The 25,163-nt window shown below is 35.8% G+C and overlaps 1 long non-coding RNA gene across 3 annotated transcripts in view; it reads left to right on the forward strand.

The window, feature by feature from the left end:
• Nucleotides 1–22,611, forward strand: part of LOC112641206 (uncharacterized) — a 53,675-nt gene extending 31,064 nt beyond the window's left edge. For 2 of the 3 annotated variants that reach the window (XR_003124550.3, XR_004804354.2), the window contains 3 exons: nucleotides 11,860–12,083; nucleotides 19,672–19,933; nucleotides 22,401–22,611. This is a non-coding gene — a long non-coding RNA (uncharacterized LOC112641206). The remainder of the gene's footprint in view (nucleotides 1–11,859; nucleotides 12,084–19,671; nucleotides 19,934–22,400) is intronic. The other variant, XR_004804353.2, reaches the window with a different exon arrangement.
• Nucleotides 22,612–25,163: the final 2,552 nt, after the last annotated feature.

The following is a 25,163-nucleotide window of genomic DNA, read 5'->3' on the forward strand; positions in this document are numbered from 1 at the left end:
AGAATCTTTTAACATCAACATTATTTTTAAGGTAGATAATAAATATATAAAATTATAACAAGGTGAAAGCTGATTACTTGCTGTATAATCAATAGATTGTAAACCATCCGTTGTTTTTTCCATATACTAATTAGAAAATGTTACATAGTAATTACATTTCTTTTTTTTAAGATTTATTTATTTATTTTGATAGAGAGCAGGAGGAGAGCAGAAGGAGAGACTCTTTCACACAGACACACCTCACTGAACAAGGGGCTCAATGTGGGGCTCAATCTCACAATGCATGAGATCATGACCTGAGCCTAAATCAAGTCGGTTGTTCAACCAACTGAGACACCTAGGCACCCTATAGTAATTACATTTCTTTAGATCAGTAACAGTTGGAAAAATTAATATTTATATCATTTATAATGGTTTTCTAAAAATGACATAGCTAAGAAGCTATAAAAATATATGTAAAACTTTTTATGAAAATGTTATATACTTTATTGAAAAACATTTTATAAACCTAAATGGAGACATACACTATGTTCATGAAGCCAAAAACTCAATATCATACGGTCATATTTTCTCAAATTGATATACAATTTCAATGACATTTCAGTGAAAATGCTAGCATTGACTAAGAATTGACTAGATGCTTCCTTTTTAAAATTTAAATGGAAAAGCATTTTAAAAAAGCCAAACACTCCTGAAGAAGAAAAAGAACTAATGTATGACATGAGGGGTAAATGATATATACCAACAATGAGAAACTACTTGTTCTAAAGATATTATAGTATTGACTTAGGTAGAGTTGGCTAATAAAAGGACCAAGGGAATTGATGTGGAGCCACAAAACAAGCCCATGCATTTATGGCACCTCGATGTATGACAAAGTTCATGTCGCATATCATTGGGCAGAGGATGGTGTGGGGCACCTGGGTGGCTCAGTGGTTGAGTGTCTGCCTTTGACTCAGGGTGTGATCCTGGAATCCTGGGATTGAGTCCCACATCAGGATCCTAGTAAAGACCTGCTCCTCCTTCTGCCTATGTCTCTACCTCTGTGTCTCTCATGAATAAATAAATAAAATCTTAAAAAAAATAAAACAAGGTATGGAAGAAAAGCTCAGTTATATTTTGCGAAAAAAATAAATTAAATCCTAGCTTATACATCACAAAAATCAATTCCAGATGGACTAAAGATCGTTTCATTCAATTTGAGGTTTACTATTTAACAAAAGATACCATAAAGGCAACAAAATACTTGCAATATGTATAACAAAAGGATTAGTATATTGAACATAAAAAGAACTCCTATAAATCAGGAAGAAAAAATGTATAATAGCTAGGAGCTGGCATTTGACTTATTAAGACACACAATTGAACAATAAACATAAATAGAGATCAATCTCGTTAATTATAAATGAACAAATTAAAGCCCAAATGCACAAACATTTCATGTCTTTTAATTAGAAAACAAATAGAAAAGCATAGAAATGCCTTAGTAAGGATTAATGTAATAAAAATTCTCATCTTCTGCTAGTGTCATTAATGATCTAAGTGGAATAAATGTACCCTCTGATGCTCAGTAACTCTATCCTAGGTATACACTTAGAAAAGTACAGAATGTTCATGGAGACATTATTTGTGATAGCAAAACCTGTAAACTACCGAAGTAATTGTCAGTGTAAAATGAGTAAATTGTGGTATATTTATTCACAAAATATACTATCAATAACAATGAATCCTTATTCATAAAATGAAATATTAATGAAATGAATAAAGTCAACTACAAGTTTCAACACAGAAAACCCCCAAAAATATGATGTGAGAAAATAATTTGTTTATGTAAAACCACAACAGGTAGAACCAAACAATGTATTATCAAAGGATAAATATAAAAATACAAATTAGAAAATATTAGAGGGTGTGTCCTTAACAGGAGCCGGAGCTCCTATTAGAGTATAAGGTTAACAGAAAATTTTAGGATATCCAAATGTATCTCATCTAATCTTGTAAGAACTCTTTAAGGTAGGTATAATTTCCCCCATGTTGGCAAAGTGGACTTGTTATACATTTCACAGAGAGATGGACACAATGATGTAATTTGTCTTATGGTCACATCAGAGTCAACAGATCTGAATTCTAATCTGAGCATCCAGTATCTTTTTTTCTTAAACCTACTATTTCTCAACTTTTGCACTATTGACAATTCGCAAGAGACATTTCTTTATTGTGAGGCCTGTCCTGTGCACTGTAGGATGTTCGGTTACCTCATTGGCCTCAACCTACTAGATACCTCTTTTACCCCCATACTCTGATTAAGAATACTTAAATGAAACCATGATTTTAAATTTGTATGTTTGCATCTTTATACATTATTATAATAGTGAGTTAGTTACTTTTTCTTTTTTAAAATATGTTTATTTATTTAAGAGAGAGAGAAATCACAGTGGGGAGGGGCATAGGGAGATGGAGAGAGTCTTAAGCATACTGAGCCTGAGTATGGAGCCTGATGCACGGGCTTGATCTCATGATCCTGAGATCGCTGTGTGAGCTGAAACCAAGTGTTGGTTGCTTAACCAGCTATGCCACCCAGGTGCTCCAGTAGTGAGTTTCTGAAAGTAATGTGTCCTACTAAACTCTGTTCCTCTAGAGTTCACAAAAAATTACTGGTAAAGAGTATTTGTTAATTTAAAAAATATACGTAAATGTGCTTAGAAATGCATCTGTATAATTATAAATATAGGAAAAATTAGAAATCACATCATTTTTAAATGCTGAAGTAGAGTCCTTTAAAAAAAATTCTGTCTCAAAAATTTTAGATCAATTAAATTTAAATGAGTTGAAATAACTCCTGACAATATGAAGACAAAGCTGAGGAAATAAAAGTGGTGGCTGATGCATACATTTAAGAAATCAATAATAACTTCATCAATAACTTTGTTATTTATTGATTATTTGGTTTATTATGGCAGTAATTATTTACATACCAATCTGGAGATGTTCTGCTCTCTGTATCTATAGTAACATCATTAACTGATTCAAGGTGTCTGGTAATTTGTTAAAGTGCAAATGGGAAAATGCATCTCCGTGATTTTCCATGGAAAATCCATAAATTCCCCATAATCAGGGGAATTTATCTGGAAATTGAGAATATAGTTTTTCATTTGTTAAAAAAATATTAGCACCTATTTAATATTAGGCACTGTACTATAAGTAGATGTGTGGTGAAGATATTTTAAGATTAATTCAGTGATGCTTCTGAAACAGTGTTCAATCTATGGGTTGGAAAAATAGAGAGATTTGGCTAGTTTTGTTATGGAACAAAAGACTGGCTTCTTGGGAAATGACAGTGGCATCCGCATGTTTTGAAGCCTAGAGGAGAAGAGACTTTGAAATCTGTTCATGATCTCCTTATACACTGTGCTTAATTAAGACTTCAGTATTGTCATCAAAATCAGAGAAATATTACTCTTTTATCTAGTGTCCACACCAGAGCAATTTTCATCTCACCAAAAGGAGAAGAAAACTGAGGAAAACATCAAGTATACTGTCAATATTTTCATACAGTGATTTCTCTTCATCTGACATATCTTCAATATGCTTTATCTATATTTCTATTTTATTAGTGTACACACACACATACAGAATTTTCTGCAGGCATCAGAAAGATAAGAAAAGCCTCTTGCTTCTTATCTGAGGTTTTTTATATCTTTTATTTTAAATTCTTTTTTAAGTAAATCATTTTTAATTGAGGTAAAATGGGTATATAATGTTATATTAGTTTCATGTGTACAACACAATAATTTGATTTTTATTTTTTTAAGATTTTATTTTTACATATTCATGAGAGACAGAGAGACAGAGAGAGAGAGAGTGGCAGAGACACAGGCAGAGGACAAAGCAAGCTCCATGCAGGGAGCCCAACTTGGGACCTGACCCTGGGTCCCCAGGATCATGCCCTGGGCTGAAGGCAGCGCCAAACCGATGAGCTACCAGGGCTGCCTTAATCTGAGTTTTATATCCACTACAAAGTGGTCACCACATCCATCCATCATCCATCATCACAATTACCATCTATCACCTCATATAACAAATCCCCTTCAATCATTTCAATTACCCCCAATCCTCTTCCTCTCAGATAACCACTAATCTGTTCTCTGTACTATGAGTCTTGTTCTGTTAATGCATTTGTTTTGTTTTTAGATTCCGCATGTATATGAAATCATGTGATATTTGTCTTTTTTTGTCTTACTTCACTTAGCACAATACCTTCAACATCCATCCAAAAATGGCAAGATTTTTTTCTTTTTCATGCCTGAGTAGTATTCTAGTGTGTAGCCTGTGTGTGTATAACATCTTTTAGTCCAATAATCCATCAATGGACACTTAGGTTGTTTCCATATATTGGGTATCATAAATAATGCTGCAATGAACTTAGGGATGCATATATCTTTTGAAATGAGTGTTTTCATTTTCTTTGGATAAATACACAAGAGTGGAACAGTGTATCATATGGTAATTCCATTTTTAATTTTTTAAGGAATCTTCAAACTGTTTTCCATAGTGGTTGAGCCAATTTACATTCCCTTCAACAATGTACAAGAGTTTCCATTTCTCCACATCCTAACATTTGTTGTTTCTTATCTTTTGATAATAGCCATTCTGACAGGTATGAGATGACATCTCGTGGTTTTGATTTGCATTTCCCTGATGATTAGTGTTGTTGAACATCTTTTCATCTGCCTATCAGCCATCAGTGTGTCTTCTTTGGAAAAATGTTTACTTATAACTTTTGCCCATTTTTTATTTGAACTTTTTGTTGGCTTTGGTTTCATTTTGTGATTGAGTTGATTTTTTTATGTATTTTGTTTGTTAAACCTTGATTACATAAAAGATGTGCAAATATTTTATTCCATTCTGTAGATTGGCTTTTAATTAGAATTTATTTTTTATTTTTTATTTTTTGAGAGAGAAAGCAAGAGTGGTGGGGAGGGGCAGGAGAGAGAGAATTTTTAGCAAGCTCCATGCTCAGCATGGAGGCTGATGTGGGGTCTGATCTCAGTACCATGAGATCATAACCTGAGTTGAAATCAAGAGTTGGATGCTTAACTGACTGAGTCACCCAGGTACCCTTTGTTGCCCTTTCATTTTGTTAATGATTTCCTTTCTATGCAAAAAAATTTTTATGTAGTATGATATATGATGTAGACTCACTTGCCTATTTTTGCTTCTGTTGCCTTTGTTTTTGAAGTCTTATCCAAAAATTTGACACCAAGATGTATATCAAGGAGATTATTATCTATATTTTCTTCTAGGAATTGAATGGTCTTAGATCTCACACTTAAGCTTTAATCCATTTTGAGTTAGTTTTGTATATAATATAAGATAATGGCTTACTTTTATTTTTTTATGTGGCTGTCCATTTTTCCCAATATTATTTATTGAAGAGACTTCCTTTTACCCATTGTACATTCTCCTCCTGTGTCATAAATTTATTGACTTTCTATGTGTGGATTTATTTCTGTGCTCTCACAATTATATTCCATACCATTTTGATAACTATAGCTTTGTGATGTAGTTTGAAATCAATGAGTGACACTTCTAACTTTGATCCTCCTTTTTGAGATTGCTTTGGCTATTCAGAGTCTTTTGTGGTTCCACACAAATTTCAGAATTATTTGTTCTAGTCCTGTGAAAAAATACCTTTGGGATTTTGGTAGGGATTGAATTGAATCTATAGATTTTTTGGGAAGTATGGACATTTTGATATTAATTATTCCAATGCATGAGCATGAGTATCTTTCCATTTATTTTTTTCTTTAGTTTATTTTATCAATGTCTTATATTTTTTAATACGCATATCTTTTACCTCCTTGATCAAATTTATTCCTAGATATATTATTCTTTTTGATTGAATTGTAAATGGAATTTTTCTTAATTTCTCTGATAGATAGTTCATTATTAGCTAATAGAAATGCCACATATTTGTGTATATTGGTTTTGTATCCTGCTACTTTACTAAGTTCATTTATTAGTTATAATGGTTTTCTGGTGTGGTCTTTAGGATTTTCTATATATAGAATCATGTCATCTGCAAATAATGACAATTTTACTTCTTCCTTTCTGATTTGGATGACTTTATTTCTTTTTCTTACCTAATTGCTCTGTCTAGGACTTCTATTTCTATGTTGAATAAAAGTGGTGAGAATGGGCATCTTTGTCCTGTGTTGAGTATATTGTTAGCTGTGGGATTGTCATCTATGGCCTTCATTATGTTGAGGTATTTTCCCTCTATTCCCACTTTGTTAAGAGTTTTTATAAGTTGGTGCTGAATTTTGTCAAATGCTTCTCCTACACCTATTGCAATGATCATATGATTTTTATCTTTCATTTTGTTAATGTGGCGTGTCATGCTAATTGATTTGTAAATGTCAAACCATCTGCATCAAGTAAAATCCCATTGGTCCTGACGTGTGATCCTTTTACTATACTGTTGAATTTATTTTTCTAGCATTTTGCCAAAATTATTGCAACTATGTATATCAGGGATAAACCTCTAATTTTCTTTTTTTTTGTGGTGTCCTTTTTTGTGGTATGTCTGGTATTGGTATCAGGGTAATGCTGGCTTTCCAGAATGAGTTTGGAAGTGTTCCTTCCTCTTCAATATTTTGAAAGAGCTTGAGAAAGATAGGTATTTCTTTGAATGTTTGGTAAAATTTACCAGTGAAGCAGTCTGGTCCTTGACTTTTATTTGCTGGGAATTTTTTGGCTACTGATTCAATCTTCGTACAAGAAATCAGCCCATTCAAATTTTTATTTTTTCATGATTCAGTCTTGGAAAATTGTATGTTTGTAGATGTATCTATTTCTTCTGGATTGTCCAATTTGTTGGCATATCATTGTTCATAATGATATCTTATGATACTTTGTATTTCTGTGCTGTCATTTGTAAATTCTCATTTATTTTCATTTTATTTGAGCCCTCTTTTTACTGAGTCTGCCTAGAGGTTTGTCAATTTTATCTTTTCAAAGAAACAGCTCTTAGTTTCACTGATCTTTCTATTATGTTTTAGTCTCTATTTCATTTATTTCTTTTATCATCTCTATCATTTCCTCCCTTTTACTAACTTTTGGCTTTGTTTGCCCTTCTTTTTCTAATTTCTTTAGGTGCAAAGTTAAACTGTTTGAGATATTTCTTCTTTACTGAGGCAGGCCTGTATCATTATGAACTACCTTCTTAGAACTGTTTTTGCTACATGTCATAGATTTTGGAATGTTCTATTTAAATTTTCATTTGTCTCAAAATATATTTTATTTCTCCTTTTATTTCCTTGTTGAACCATTGGTTGTTTAGTAGCATGTCGTTTAATCTGCATGTACTTGTGAATTTTCTAGTTTTCTTCTAGTAATTGATTTTTAGTTTTATATTATTGTAGTTGGAAAGATACTTGGATCATACTTGGTATGATTTCAGTATTCTTAAATTTATTGAAACCTATTTTATGGCCTACCATAATCTGTCTTGGGGAATCGTCTATGTGCTCTTAAAGAGAAGACGTATTCTGCTTGTTTTCCATGGAATGTTCTGTACATATCCATTAAGTTATCTGGTACAGAATGTCATTTAAGGCCAATGTTTCCATATTGTTTTTCTGTCTACATGGTCTACTATTATTGTGTTGCTGTCAATTTCTTCCTTGTGTATATTAACATTTGCTTTATATGCTTCTGTGTTAAGTGCATAAATATTTACAAATGTTATATCCTCTTGTTGGATTGGCCCCCATCATTATATAATGCACTGTTTTGCCTTTTATTATAGCATTCATATATATATATGGATATATATGAGTATATATGAACATATATATGTGTATATATGTGTGTATATATATATATATATATATATATAGAGAGAGAGAGAGAGAGAGAGAGAGAGAGAGAGAATGCAAAATACAAACAGGAGGGGAAAGGGCTCAATCTCATGACCCTGAGATTATGACCTAAGCTGAAATCAATAGTCAAGACTTAGCCACCCAGGCACCTCTATAGTATTGGTTTAAAGTCTATTTTGTCTGATATAAAAATAGTTGCACAAGCTTTCTTTTTGTTTCCATGTACATATAATTTGTTTTTCATTCTGTCACTTGCAGTCTGTGTGTGTCTTTAAAACTGAAGTGAGTCTCCTACAGGCAACATTTAGATGGGTCTTGTTTTATTAATCCATTTAGCCACTCTATGTCTTTTGATTGGAGAATTTGGTCCATTTACATTTAAAGTAATTATTGATAGGTATGTACTTATTTCCCTTTTGTTAATTGTTTTCTATCTGTTTTTGTAGTTCTCTGTTCCTTTCTTCTCTCACTTTTGTGGTTTGATTAATTTCTTTAGTGTTGTGTTTAGTTTCTTCTTTCATTATCTTTTGTATATCTACTATAGGTTTTTGTTTTGTGGTTACCATGTGGTTTATATATAACAGCCAATATGTATAGCAGTCTATTTTGAGTTGATAGCAACTTTAGTTTGAACACACTAATAAAAACTCTATCTTCTCCTCCCCCATTTTAACTTTTATATTTCTTATTTTAGGTGCCCCTTAATTAATTATTATTGTTATAGTTAATTTAACTACTATGGTCTTTTAGCCTTCCTTCTTGTTTTATAAGTAGTTAATTCACCAGTTTTACTAAGTATTTTCCTTGCAGTGAGATTTTTACTTTTATATGTTTTAAAATTTTTTTTAAAATTTTTATTTATTTATGATAGTCACAAGAGAGAGAGAGAGGCGCGGAGACACAGGATAGGGAGAAGCAGGCTCCATGCACCAGGAGCCCGATGTGGGATTCGATCCCGGGTCTCCAGGATCGCGCCCTGGGCCAAAGGCAGGCGCCAAATCGCTGCACCACCCAGGGATCCCGTACTTTTATATGTTTTACTCTTATTAGTTTGTGCCTCTTCTTTTCAGCTTAAAGAGGAAACCTTAACATTTCTTATAAAGTTAATTTAGTGGTGATGAACTCCTTTAGTTTTTGTTTATTTGGAAAACTCTGTCTTTCCTTCAGTTCTGAATGATAGCACTGGCAGGTAGAGTATTCTCGATTGGAAGTTTTCTTTTTTTCTCTTAGCACTTTAAATACATCCTGCCACATTCTTCCAGACAGCAAATTTTCTAAAAAATCAGCTAATAATCTTATGGTGGTTCCCTTGTATGTAGCAAATTGTTTTTCTCTTATTGCTTTTAAGAGTCTGTGTGAAAGCCTTTTAAGAGTGGACTCTCTATATCCTACAGCCTTTTGGTCTTCTTGATATAAGCTCTGTTGCTTTTCAGAGCCAGATGTTTTGGGGACCTCTCTCTCTAGTGTAGATACCAAATTTTGGAGTATTTTATATGCAATATGAATCCCTTGCTCCTCAGGGGAAAATTCTGTGTTTGTTTGATCCCTCTAGATTATGGGTCACTGCACTTGGGTTAGGGGCATGGTTTTTGATGAGACCACATCATTGCCTTTCCTACCTCTCTTAATGTGGCCCTTTTATCCTTTGCTGTGCAAGAGCTCTTCAGCCAGTTTTCAGGTTTTTCTCAGAGGGAATTAAATATAGCCATAGACTTGGTATATCTATGGGAGAGGTGAGTTCAGGATCTTCCTATGTCACTGTCTTAAACCACTCTCCTCTTACCCAAGGTTGTAAAAATAATAATAATAATTACCTTTATTTCCTGCATAAACCTGAATCAGTGTAACCATCTTATTCATAAATGTATGACTGTGTGAATGGATACTGTGGAGAGAGAGGGGTTATCTGGTTGACAAATTGGTGGTTTGTTACGTAATCTTATAATTATCAACATGAATACAACTCTCCCCCTTTCATACCTCAACACTCAGAAAATGAGAGAGGTTCCTCATTTTCCCAATCTTCTAAAGATTGAAGACCTAGATTTAATGTCAAAAATTGTTCTGGATCCTTAACTGACAGTAATTATATTTGAAATGTATCTGTTAACTGGGAAAACATACTTAAAAAAACTGAAGTTCTATGAAGTGATGATTTAAATAAATTTAAATTTTATTTATTCTAACATCTACATATATTTGAAAAACTAACTATATGTGAGATATATTATTGAGTTCATAGAAAATGTCTGGTATGCAAAAGAAGTTTGTCCTCTGCAGTTGCTCAGATATTAATAAATGAAGGATGGGGAATACTCAAAGACCTAGAAGATCTGCAATGAATTTTTCTCCTGGATCTTGGGAAAGACAAAGCCAATCAGACACTGTACTTGTAGGGTCCTTAGAGACTTCAAGGTGTGAGTTTTCTTATCTATAGACTGGGAACAATAGTTGCTTGCAGTACAAGAAAAGTTTGGTACAGTGGATATTGAATAATTATAGACTAACAGGTTTATTAAGTAAAAAAAAGAATCATTACATGATAAAAGTAATTCTTATTCTCCTAAATTATTTTAGCTTATGCCATTCATTTGGTGTTTTGATAGAAATCCATGTCAAGTACTGTTTTTGAGGAGTCTGTGACTTATTTCCTCCATTTAGATTAAATTTTTCTTTTCTTTTCTTTTTTCTTTTTTCTTTTTTTTTGTTTGAATAAAATCCACACCAAAAAGAAGAAGCTGTGAGTGGCAGAGCAAAGAGACAGAAAATACCTGATTTCATACCTAGCACCTGCACCACCTTTGTATTTCCTGGAGTATAAGATATTGCTATTTAAGTTTATTTGAATCAGATTCTTGTTACTAAGGGGAGGAAGTGTCCTAATGGATTACAGTCCTCTTTTCAATTGTGCTTTCTCCGAGGAACAAAACAACCTACTTTTCTTTCTTTTTAAAAACATGAATTTTTAAAAACTCATGGGGTGCCTGGGTGGCTCAGTCAGTTAAACATCTGCCTTCAGCTCAAGTCATGATCCCAGGGTCCTGGGAATGTGCCTTGCATGAGACTCTGTTCAGTGAGGAGCCGGCTCATCCCTCTCTCTGTTGCTCCCCTGCTTGTGCTCTCTCTCTTTCTCTCTAATAAATAAATAAAATCCTTTAAAAATAACAAAAAAGTCATATAAAACATTTTAATGACCATCCCTTGTTTAGATCCCTGTGAATTTTCATAAGTGTGGAGCCTCACGCTATCCCAAGTGGATTATCAAGGTAGTTTTCCAAACAAAGGTAGTTTCCATTCTAAGAAGAGTTCTGGCAATATTTATTAAGAACATTACTATTTCCTTATTACACATCCATCAACTATTATTTCTTATCAGCTCTGAGACAGAGCTGAAGCAGTTCTCATCTTTTTGCCCCCAGTGAAAATACCGCTATGTATCCTCCCCGCAGACTGCTACATGATCTTGCTATCAGAGAGCAGAGAAGAGGCCCTCTATTTACTTCTAGCTTTTAAGAAAGAAATCTGAAAATACTTCACTCTCTCCTTGACTGCCTTACCATCTGCAGCTACAGAGAGAGTAGATAACCAGTCACCCCATTTAATTCAGCCAGAGGGGGTTACCCATTGTAATGCATGCTGTGCCCTGCTACCAGATTTCCCTCTGGATTGAAGGATCTGTTGCCCACCTGCGGGATGTACAAGTTCACATTCAACCCTCTGCATTTTTGCTCTCTTCAGGAATTGCCCTCCACTGAAGAGAGCTGCTTGACCCAAAGTTTTACTTTTTCCAGGGGGCAGCCAATAGAATTGATGATGCAGAACGCAAAGGACCAGTATCCTTATCTCAACCTGATCAACCTTGCAAGACCATTTTGGCTACCGAGCTCCCTGGGAAATGTCTGAGCCCACTGTTGTGACTGTGTCTGCACCAGAGCCAACTTCTCACCCATCTCTGCTGCCTTTCTTTCTCCCACAGGTGAGAGAAATCCATCAGTACTCTCCAAGACATCTTCTGTAGACAAGTTCTCATCCAGGAGTCTCCTTTCCCTTCCTGGGGAACTTGACTGATAACAGTAGCAGAAGTAAGAGAAAGCAGATGCTGGCATGAGATTCTGGAACTGATTCACCTGCCAGCCAGTGGGCAGGAGTTCCCTATTACTGGTGGAAGGCACAAGACAGCAGTTAAAACTTCCATCTGAGGTAAATTGCAATGGTACCCTGGTGGAAGAAAATGCATTAGTGGGTGTGATATATTAGGCGCTTGGGAAATACAGAGACAATAATAGCTATAGGAACGATGAAATTGAGTAGGTTTGCTGGGGGATATTTGAATCTTTGGAAAGCAAATAATGGAAGGCTTGGAGTGATTAATCATAAATTAAAGGCTAGGTATGAAAGCCAGAAAATCCTCTTGGAAACATATAACGTTAGATCTATCTTGCACAATTGAAAAGCAGAACAACCTAAGGACCAGCCCAAGATTTATCCATAAGAATGGCAGAACTTCAGAGAACCTGAGCTGGTCTTCTATGCCAAGATCCAGAACCTGGTTAGGAAGAATGAGACCCTAAGATAAGTGATGAAATATTGAGCATTATGTATTGAACACTGCAAACCCCCAAGTTCCCCTAAACCAGGACTTCTCAATCTCTGCTTTATTGGCATATGGGGCCAGATAGTTTGTTGTTGGGAGGGGTCAGAGAGGCTGTCTTGTGCATTGTAAGGTATTTAGCAGCATCTCTGGTCTATCCACTAGATGCCAGCAGCCACTAGCTTCCCCCCAACCATTTGTGACAATCATTGCCAAACATCTACTGGGGGTGGAGGGAAATTACCCAGGTTGGCAACTGTTGCTGTAAATTCTCAGGGCTGGCGGGAGTGGCCTATCCTCCCTTTTAGAGACTGGGGCACATCTTTGCTTAAAGATAGTACAGAGACCTCTACTTTTCAAATCAAGTAGTACCCCACTCAAGATGTACTCTCATCTTTCCTCACAGTCCCTAAGCCAATGGTTAGGTTTAAGTCACATATTAGTCAGCTGGGAAATGTGCCTGCCAAGGGAAGTAAAGGACGACACCACAAAGAAGCTCCAGGACCTAGCCATCATACACCAGCAGGACCCTGGAGAGCTCATGTGGAGCTTGGTCCCGAGAATGCCATATTAAAGCTGGTGGAATATGATGGTGGATAAGGGAGAACAATCTCCCACAACACAGGATTTAATCTCCTGGCAAGGAACCCAGGAAATGATGCCAATGTGTTGCTAGAATGGCTTACAGAAGCTCCATACAAAGTGAAGTGTAAATGTCATAATTTCCATATCTGATGGAGGAAGAAGGAATCAAAAAGCTCAGAGAAGTAAGTATGCCTGAGTGGATGTACATTGTATAAGGTTGTAAATGTACTAGAAAATTATGGTCCTACAGGGGAGTCTGGTGGATACTTCATTTGCTAAGATAACAGAAAATGTGCTGATGAGATGGGCACCAGAATCACTGAAAGCCTTATAGTAGGAGGTAGGAGATGTTACTCTAGATCAGGGCTCAGAGATAGTGATGGGCATGACTAGATAGTGATGGGTCCAGCATTAACGGAGGCATTATTATAATGAGAATTGGATTGCCCGGATGTCCCACAGAACATCATACTGGTCCACTTCATTGATGGCATCCTGCTAACTAGACCGTAGGAGCAGAAAGTGATATGTGCAGTAGTACACATGTTTCCAGAGGGTGAGACAAAGCTTGGGTAATCAGGGATCCCCTGCATCAGTGAAATATTCAGGGAGGTGGTGGTTTGGAGCATGCAAGAACATCTTATCTAAAGTGAAGCTATTGTAGTCACAACACCCGCCACGAAAAATAAAGCAGAATGCTTGGCGGGCCTCATCAGGTTTTGGAGGCAGCACATTCTATACCTGGGAATACTTCTGAGCTGATACACTGATGGAATGGTTTGAGGTGAGCACCAAACAGGAATGGCTCTGAATGTGGCTGCGCCCATTGGGCCACATGATCCAGTAGGTCCAATGAGCTTGGAATGTATATGGTGGGGAAAGGTAGCATGTTAAGCCTTCCTTCCTTATGGAGCCTTAATGGAATAAAAAAAAAGACCCCTGGGTTTCTGAAACAGGGCAATGCCACATGCATTGGAAAATTATGCACCTTTCAAAAATCAGCTCCTAGTGTGCTACTGGGGCCTGGTTAAGAAGGAGCACGCAACCAATTGACTATCAAGTGACCATGCAGCTAGAATCACCCACCATGAGCTAAGGTTGGTCAGAGCCACTAAGTCATATGGTTGTCCAGGCTCAGCAACAATCCCGAATAATGAGAGTGGCTCATCTAGGATGAAACATACGCAGTACCAAAGGGTTACAAGTGAGCTGCACAAGCAGGCAGCCCAGACTCTCCTATTATCTATAACTGTTACATCACACTTCTCCATCAGCTCATACCTGTGGCCACATGGGGTGTAGTCTCTTATAACCAGCTGACAGAAGAGAGGAAAGGTCAAGCTTGGTTCACAAATGATTTGGCTTGGTATGAGGATGCAAACTAAAAACAGACTGCCCTACACTATAGCCTCAGGGGTAGCCTTAACACACAGTGGTGTGGGGAAATCCTACTAATGAATGGTCCACCTGACCATCTAATTTTGTGGACCCTAAGGGAGCAAGGACCTTGTTTGTCTCCTTCAATTCTGTACTTTGAGTACCTAGAAATTTACTTGGTGAGAAAGAGGTACTCAGTATATATTTGTTGAGTCAACTCAATATTCATTGAACATAGACTCTGACCCAGGAATATAATGTTTATTGGGGGCTTATGAATTAAGATTCTTGTTGATGTTGTGCCTGGCACAGCATATTACCCATGCAGAAACTAGGACATGTGTAGAATCAATTTTTTATTTATTTATAAATATTTTTATTTATTTATTCATGAGAGATGCAGGGAAAAAGGGAGAGAGAGAGAGAGAGAGAGAGAGGCAGAGACACAGGCAGAGAGAGAAGCAGGCTCCCTGCAGGGAGCCCAACGCGGGACTCTATCCTGGGACTCCAGAATCATGTTCCGGGCCGAAGGCAGGTGCCCAACCACTGAGCCACCCAGGGACCCCCAGAATCAACTTTTTTAAAGCAATGGTTAGCTGTTGAGTCTTTTACCTGAAGAGAGAGTTTGTGCATGAATAGCCAAGACTGGGCAGGAAGCACAGTTAAGGTATCCAGAGGCAGAAACATGGGACAAGGAGCTGGCATTATCTGACACAATTTTCCACTCACATTTCCATAATTCTAAAAGTTAAAAAAGTTTTTCATTTATTTTGAGCTAGATGCACACACTGTTCTTGCACTTATTTGGAAGGAAAATTACTGTTTCCAGGCATTATTCCATCTTATGTGGTAACCCTAGCATTTATAGATTTCTACTAAATTGGATTGAATTTCGTAGAATGTGCAGGGAAGATGATGGTACATGTAACTTAGGTAATAGTCTGAAGAGTGGTAAAATATAATCAATCAGATTGGTTTATATGTGGCAAATATGTACGATAGTTCACAACCTGCCCATAGACTGTAATATGAATAATGTACACACATATATGTTCTTCCCTGGTCCTTGCAAAACTTCTGTTCAAAATTCCATATATAGAAATAAGACTAAGATCCAGCAATTATGCTGCTTGGTATTTACTCAAATGGACCCATGAACAAAGAAGAGAGCCCCAAAATGTGAATTGCTGTTACTTTGGGCACAGGGAATTCAACCCACAGCACCCGACTCTCCTAATCTCATCTAGTACACATGCACAAATATAACCATGCCTGGTGGCTTATGTACTCCTGAGCAGGAAGAAAAGTTCTGGCTGAAAAGAACTTTTTTGGAAATTAAGTTGAGATTAAATTTGCATATAGTAGGGTCCTTGATTGGCTTCCATCTTTCAGAATTCTTGTGTGCATATTGTGTGTTTTAATTTATACATAAGTGGGAGCTGAAGTAAGTCAGGATACTGTCTATACTACTTACTTTTCAGATACATACCACCAATATGCAAAGATCTGAAGATACTAGCAACATTAGACATGGTGTCTGCCTTTTGGTACTTCTTCTTCATTTTTTTAAGATTTTACTTATTTATTCATGACACACACACACACACACAGAGGCAGAGACACAGGCAGAGGGAGAAGCAGGCTCCGTGCAGGGAGCCCGACGTGGGACTTGATCCCGGGTCTGGTCCAGGATCACTCCCTGGGCGGAAGGCGGCGCCAAACCACCGAGCCACCGAGGCTGCCCTATCTCAAGTTTTAAGCATATATAATCATTAGACAAAAAGGAAATGTGAGTTTTCTCTATTTAACCACAGAGTGAGTGCTTGACAGGACACACAGAAATACTTGCAAACATAAAAAGGAGTAACTCACCAAAATCTTCTGCAGCATAGAGTGAGATGGTACCTGGCACTCTGCAACTTTCTGATACCATTATGGTACATAGGCATAACTTGACAGGCATAACTTGACAACCTAAACTGTTGACTGTTTATGAATATGTGAAACGAAACAAGTCACATGTCAGTTGCACTTCGCAACATCAGGCTCCCTTGGAATTATTGTGTGATGGATATTTTCTATCTTTGATGTTAAGTGTTACAGGGGTGGCTCCTTGACATCTCATTTTAATATATTTTAAAGATATATCATCTTTCTTTAATCAAAATTTTTATAGACACTCTGTAAGAATCACTGTCTAAAGTTTATAATATCCTTCACAATATTATATCCCTGGTCACTCAGTCATATTTTGTTCTTGTAATCATTAAATATTTATTGAGTGCTTAATAAATAAATACTAGGCACAGTACTAGACCCTCTGAATCTGGTAGGGAATAAGGCAAATGATGGTCCCTCACTTTATGGGATTTAAAGATGTTTTTTAAAGATTTATTTATTTATTCATGGAAGACAGAGAGGAGCAGAGACACAGGCAGAGGGAGAAGTAGGCTCCCTGTGGGGAGCTCACTGTGGGACTAGAATCCCGGGCCCCAGGATCAGGCTCTGAGCAGAAGGCAGATGCTCAACCCCTGAGCCACCCAGGCATCCCAGAATTTACAGATTAATGGGGGAGACAGACATGAACTATTAACTATTAACATTTCCAAATATGAAAAATGCTATGAAAGAGAATATGTATAGACTCTGATTGAGTGACCTAAAGCTAGTCTTTTTGGAAGATATGTACTAAAATAAACATTTATATCTTTTCCCCATAATCCAAATTTGAAGTGCTATATTATTAACCTTTGAAACTATCTTTGGTCAGGATAAGATCAGAAAATGCTAAGTTCCAAAGGCATTCCATTTTGGAGGTTGATAACTTGAGACTTTGCCAACATCACACCAAAAATAAATAGGCAACGAGACCCATCTATATGCAGCTGTATTGAAAATTGTATTCCATATGTGACAACATATTATTAAAACAGCAAAATCATAGCTTCCATCTGCCTGTTGAGATGCACAGCGTCACTCTTTTCCCTGTAATGTTAGACTTTATTGCGTTTGTCGGCAGCATATTCCATTTTAATATTTGATAAATAGATATAGGAGGAATTGTTTCAAGCTACGATCCTGTACTGCTTCAGCTGTTCACCTCCTCTCTGAAGCAAACTCTCTATCCTCAAACTAATATCCCCCAAAAATCAATTTAAAACGACTGTGAAAATGTGTTTATTTTTCTACCCTCAGGATTAAAAAGCTGAGAAATGATTAATAATAATTTGTCTAGAAAGATAATGCAGGCATTATAGGGGGGTAGTGATTTTGCATCTTTAATTTTCATCAGTTCTCACATTTTATCATTAAAACTGCATGAATATATATAGAGAGAGATAAAAGAAAACGAGAGAGGTAGTAATACCTCATATCTCTTAGGCGGTATTTCCTACGTTTCAGATTTCTACGTTGTCTGACCCCATTTCAGTCAATTTTCCATAGCCTGCCTGTCTCATATCCGCTGAGGGAACACACTAGTGCTGTGTTTATGCTAATTTTATGCTCTCTGAGTTGTGTCTGTTATTCAAAGCAGTTGAAGCAGTTATTGCCAGTAATCTTATTTCTGTGGGAGCCCCAGGGCAGACGAGGCCTCAAAATCAGGCGTGCAGACCGAGGCAAAGCCATCACAGCCTGCTGGTAAATGGCAGTTCTTTCCCTCCGAATCTGATATCAGTTACTTCGCAAACACAGTAATAAAATGAAACAAATCAGATTTTCAAGTAAATAAACCAGACTTCAGTGGGAAGCAACAATGGTCAGGGCAACAGGAGTTTAATAAGTGATACATAGGGGGAAATACAAAAGCACTATGGCCTGTTCCTCTACCCTCTTTATTTTAAAGCAACCTCCTCAACCTCCTTGACACTGAAAAAAAGGAGGTTGTTTAAACCCAAAAGCAAAAAAAGGGAAGGAAAGTCAAATCAAACAAGGAGTAAAATTGATATTGACTTCCTTTTATCTAAAATCAAGCAAAAATACTGAAAATTGTATTATTTACTATTGAAGAGTGGCTAGGGATGTATCAACAAAAGACTGGCAAAAACAAATGGATTTGTCTATTCTCCTCACCCACAACAACTAATAGTCTTTTAGAAATATCAACAAAATGGAAACAAAGTTAACCAGTACAGTTTCCTGAAAGGAACATTTTTCCTCCAGCAACACAAAGCAGTGTGAGAGCTAAGATGCAACAAGAACAGTGACTAAGGTCTCTTTGCCAGATCAAAGAATCATGGACTCTGGAGATCATTTACCTTGGACAACTTCTTGTTTTCCAATACATTCTTAATTCTATCTATTCTAAACTACTTCCCCACTCAAGCCCCATCTGTCTTTATCACTATTTGCTATAAACAATTAAAATGTTTTCCTAATAATAAAGAATAAAATGAGGAGTGTCTAAATCTAAGTTACTACAGTCATAGAATTCTTCCAGAAACCAGTGGTGAATAACTTTGATGAATTTAGATGAAGTACTATGTTAATAAACTTGTATTTGTATATTTTTTCTTTAATCTCCAACAACATACTCCTGTCCAACCCAATAGCTGACTCATTCATTCATTCATTCATTCATTCATTCATCAAACATTTACTATCTGTCTACTTTATGTCACATACTCTAATTGGAACAAGGAATATAGTATTGAAAGTGTTAAAACTCTACTTACTCACCTAACTGCTATGAGTGAGCCATGTAGAAGACACTGTGGAGATACACTGAAGTACTCATGGTTGAAGATGGGCTTCTTGAGGAGATGACTTCTGAGTTGAATTTTGTTAGAAGAATAGACACAAGTCAGGGGGAAAGAGGACAGTATATTCTAAGTAGAGAATTAAGTAAATCCACTTGGAGAATATCAAGGAGATTAATATGAATGGGACAATTTCAAGGACATGATCAGGAAAAAGTCTAGGAATCTAGATTCATGAAAGACCTAGTATCTTAGTTATAAATTACCTACTGCTAGTACACTTATGGAATTTACACAAGGTAGTGGCATTTTCAGAATTTGTTTTTATAAAGATCACTTTTCCAAGCAGTATGGAAGATAAAAAAGAGAGACTTTAGCTGAAAACAGAGAGGCTGGTAGTAAACAAAAGAGGAAAATAAAACATAATGGAATCAGAGGACAGAGGTAAAGGAAGGGATGGGTTGATGAGATATTTGTGGTGAAGATGTCTTGTTCAATGTGGCATATTGAACACATGATTTTATCTTTGCATTCTCAGAAAGGACACTAAAATGACAGCAGAAGAAGAGAATACTTAAGACCTTACATAAACAAAGATAACAGAAAAGGAGATGATAAGAGATGAAAAATGTCAAGAAAAGGTTGAAATGGAAACTAGATGTATGTGTTTAATTGAATTAGTAGAGCCAAGAAGCTAAAACCAAACTTCTATGGGGAAGCCAGCTGACTGAATACCTGCTTCAGAAACCCCAAAAGATCTAGAAGTTGGAGGAGCCAGTATCTCTGAAAGATGAACAATGGTATGTAGTCAAAAATAAGGAGAATTGGTTGATAGTGTGTAAGGGAATAGTTGAGCCCTCAGAATCTTTTCCCAATCTCAAAGGAATACAGGGGATTTTCTTTCCAGAGAGATTGAATTAGAGAAAGTTGGGATTCAGGCATGCAAGTGGATGAAGGGTAAAGCTGCATCCTAGATGTTGAAAATTTCTTAGCATTCTTTCCCTGGTCAGCTCTCAAAATAACGGCAATTTTGCTCATAAATCTCAAGTAAAGATCAGTAGAACTTCTTTTTAGAGGAACTGACCCCATTTAAAAAAGAAAAAACTACAAATGGTAGTAAATTAGGAATTCAATGCAAATAGTCAAATCAAGCTTAATCAACTTACAGTGAGCCTTATGAGCTCACTTGTGCATACAGAGCTTCTATAGTTACCTTTTTAGTACCTCATTTTAAATATAAATGTACAGTCAAAGATTGCCAAAATTTTAAGGTAGACTTCTAATATACCAAAAGAAACTAAAAATAAAAATTAGAACTTGAACGATAGAGAGTGTTCAAACAAAACTCTGTATGTGTGTGTGAGAGAGAGTATGTTTGTATGGGTGTGTGCCTATTATCCTAGGAGAACTGAGATAAGGAGATATTATTTTCAGGCCTTCATGAACCAAGAACAGGATTCTATAAGTCAGGGATATTCTAAGAGTAAGAAAGAGATCTTGGAAATGAAAAATATGAGATCAGAATGTATTTAAAAAATAGAAAAATTGAATAGAATAATAGAGGACTGTTCTCAGAAACTAGAAAAAAGACAAAAAAAGATGAATTTTAAAAGGCAATAAAATTACATGGATGCATTGGTGGTTCAATAGATTAGGCGGCTGCCTTTGGCTCAGGTCATGATTTCATGGTCTTGGAATTGAGCCCCAAATCAGGCTGCTTGCTCGGAGAGGAATCTGCTTCTCCTTCTGCCCCTCCCCCTGCTTGTACTCTCTCCCTCTCAAATAAATAAATAAAATATTTTTAAAAGGCAATAAAATTACAGAATTTATATTAGGCATTCAATAGCTAACAAATGTAAGTACCTAAATGAACAGAGAAAACAAAAAGAAATCATCAAAGAAGTAAGTCAAGAAAATTTGTCAGACCTGAAATTCATTGACTTCCAGATCGAAAAGGTCTACTGAGTGTTGAATACAGTAAATAGGAAAAGAATATACACACTAATAAGTTTCAAGGTAACACTAACAAAGAGTTTTAAAAACCTCTGAAAAGAAAAAGAAGTGAGAATCAGAATAGCATCAATTTCAAACTGTAACAATAAGAAGTAGAAGGCAATAGTTTAACGACTTCAAAATCCTTGGGAAGTGATTTCCAGTCTAGAATTCTATACCTACTATACCCAGAAATTTGGCAGAAATGGATGAGATAAAGCAAAAGAAAATTATTTTTTGCAAAACTACTTTCTTTGTTATCATGCTACAAAATTCAAATGTGATGGATGCTAAATCATACTGCTAAGTGATTTTATTAGAAAATTACACCAATAAGAAACACCTGGCTGACTAGGTCAGTAGAGCACTGAACTCTTAATATTGGGATTGTGAGTTCAAGCCCCATGTTGGGCATAGAGATTACTTAAAAATCAATCAATCAATCAATCAATCAATATCCTACTCTTCTTCCTCCAACTACAAAAATGCCCCCTCTGCCCAAAAAAGATCTCCCAAATTATACACACCTATTGTCCTAGGAGTATAAAATCCATCTCTGAAGAACTATTAGAAAAATCCTGGTTTCATGTTCATTGACTCAGAAAAGTTATACCAAAATATAATCCATTCATTTACTGAGAATTAGTGTACTACTGTATAATATAGTTCATGATTTATAAGATAAACATATTGTCATAAAATAATATATCCATTGTTAGTCCCAAATCAAATTTACCTCTGTATTCAGGATTATTCTGCCAAATTGGGTAGATTCCATAATATGTTTTTTTAAGAAAACATATGTACATGTCAGAGTCTTAATGATATTAATCCTTTCAAATGAACAGGGTCTCAGAAGTACATATGGGCTAGACTTGAAGACATACCATGCTAAAGACTCAACTCTGGCTCTTCCATACCCAAGGAAAGTGAAATGAAAAATATAGTTACTATTTGCTGAGTGTTCAATAATGCTCAGTGCTATACCATGTTACATTTATTACCTAGTAAATTGTGAGCTTGAAGATAGTAGATAAAAGCTGAAATTATGAGTTATTTGTTTGAAGGTGAGTATTGTTGAGGTCTTATAAAAGAACTTAAGTGAATGGTAAACTTTTACTAGAAGTTGTTAACCATCATAAAATCAGTTTTGAAGCAGGAGCAATAGATTATCTTAATTTAACTCTGAAAATAAACACAGATTCATGTACTAATGGTCTAAAAGATCTAAAAATAGGTATTTTTCAGAAATTTAATACCTTTTTTTTTCCTTAGGTAGGCTCGATGATGCGCGGAGCCTGAACAACATGGGGCCTGAACTCAGGACCCTAAGATCAAGACTCTGAGATCAAGATCCTGAGATCGAGACCCAAGCTGAGATCAAGATCTGGATTCTTAACTGACTGGGCCACCCAAGAGCCCCATTTAATAATGTTTTAAAATGAAATCCACTCTATTAAATTTTATCTTTTAAATGATCATATCATAAAATTAACCTTTCTGTACAGTACTGTAAATGTTAACACATGTATATGTATTTATGTAACCATCATAACAATCAAGATACAGAACCGTTCCATCACTCCAAAACTTCCTCTTGTTCCATCTTTATAGTCATATCCTCTCCTGATCCTATCTCTGACAACTACTGATATGCCTTCCATATTATTTTTCTTTTTGAGAATGTCATGTAAATGGAATCATACAGCATGTGACCTTTAGAGACTGGCTCCTTTCATTCAGCACATCAATGTCTAGGAAATTTTCCTCTAATCTAGGTCATGAAGATTTTCTCTCAGTTTTCTTCTAAAAATATACTTTTATACTTTATTTTAAAGACTACGATCCATTTTGAGTTATATTTTATATAAGGTATGAGTTTTAGGTCAAAGTGATTTTTTTAAATTTATGGATGCCCAATTATGCCAACATAATTTATTGAAAAAACTCTCTTATTTCTTGATTTACTTGTCTTTTTGGGTTTTGCAAAAGGAAATGGCTCTATTTTTATGAATCTATTTCTAGATTCTCTAAATTTTTCCACTGATTTCTGTATCTAGGCTTTTGACATTACCACACTGTCTTGATTACTAGAGCTTTGTAATATAGTTTAACTTAATTCTTCTTTTCGAAACTGCTATAGTCTATTTCTTTTGTCTTTCCATTTACATTTTTGAATCATCTTGCCTATATCTATACAAAATCTTTCTGGAATTTTTTTATTGATGTGATATTTCTATAAATTGCTTTGGGGACAGCTGATACTTTATTATGATGATTCTTCCAAACCAAGCATATCTGATGTCCCTCCATTCAGTTAGGGCTTTTTTATATTACTTTCATTGGCATTTTGTGATTTTTAGCATACAGCTTCTGCATATGCTATGATAGAATTATACCTAAATATTTAATTTTCTGGAAATTTTTGTAAATGTTCATTGAAGGACGTCATTGAGAGGTTGTGAGTACCAGTTGACTTGAAGGCTGGACTCAGGCAATTGGAGGCTCCTTGCCCCCTCTTCTGTCCTTGGAATAGACGTTCCACCCACCACCCTCCAATTAAATAGGTGGAGCTGCTTCAAAGATGTAGCCTTGAGAGAGTAAAGTATTGTTAAGACCACATGTACAGAGTAAGTAACTGAATCCAGTTAATGCCTCTGCATGAACTTTTAAGACTCTGAAGAGTGCAGCTACTCAAGACAAGCCTTGTATGTAAATTCCCTTGCTTATTAAAACTGCCTCTTATCAATCTGGAGCAGTCTGCTTCTTTCTTCAGTCTCTCCTTGCCCTGTTCATAGGGGCCAGTTTCGGTTTCACCTGGGAAACTCCCAAGGTTTCAAATCAATACTGTTAAAGTTCCGTTAAATTTTGTTTTCAAACTGCATATTACTAGTATATGTAGAAAAATTATTGATTTTTGTGTACTGATCTTATATCTTATTACCTTGTTAAACTCAGTTTTTGAAACTGCCTTGGTTTTTACAACATAAGAAATCACGTTTGCATATATAAAGACAGTTATATTTCTTCCTTTCCACTCTGTATGCCTTTTACTTCTTTTGCTTGCCTTGTTTCACTAAGACACACTGCAGAAGTTTTAAGAGTGAAGATTCTTGCCTTACTACTGATATTAGGGGATAAATCACTGAGTATTTCCCCAATTAAGTGTAATGTTTCCTACAGGTTTTGTGTAGATACCTTTATCAGATTGAGAAAGTTATCTCTGTTCTTAGTTGGAAATAAGGTTTCATCATAAATATTGTATTTTGTCAAATGCTTTTTCTGCATCAAAAGACCATACTGTAGTACTGGAAGTCCTAGCCTCAGCAATCAGACAACAAAAAGACATTAAAGGCATTCAAATTGGCAAAGAAGAAGTCAAACTCTCCCTCTTCGCCGATGACATGATACTCTACATAGAAAACCCAAAAGTCTCCACCCCAAGATTGCTAGAACTCATACAGCAATTCGGTAGCGTGGCAGGATACAAAATCAATGCCCAGAAGTCAGTGGCATTTCTATACACTAACAATGAGACTGAAGAAAGAGAAATTAAGGAGTCAATCCCATTTACAATTGCACCCAAAAGCATAAGATACCTAGGAATAAACCTCACCAAAGATGTAAAGGATCTATACCCTCAAAACTATAGAACACTTCTGAAAGAAATTGAGGAAGACACAAAGAGATGGAAAAATATTCCATGCTCATGGATTGGCAGAATTAATATTGTGAAAATGTCAATGTTACCCAGGGCAATATACACGTTTAATGCAATCCCTATCAAAATACCATGGACTTTCTTCAGAGAGTTAGAACAAATTATTTTAAGATTTGTGTGGAATCAGAAAAGACCCCGAATAGCCAGGGGAATTTTAAAAAAGAAAACCATATCTGGGGGCATCACAATGCCAGATTTCAGGTTGTACTACAAAGCTGTGGTCATCAAGACAGTGTGGTACTGGCACAAAAACAGACGCATAGATCAGTGGAACAGAATAGAGAATCCAGAAGTGGACCCTGAACTTTATGGGCAAC

Source organism: Canis lupus, chromosome 12, assembly GCF_003254725.2.
Source record: "Canis lupus dingo isolate Sandy chromosome 12, ASM325472v2, whole genome shotgun sequence".
NCBI lineage: Eukaryota > Metazoa > Chordata > Mammalia > Carnivora > Canidae > Canis > Canis lupus.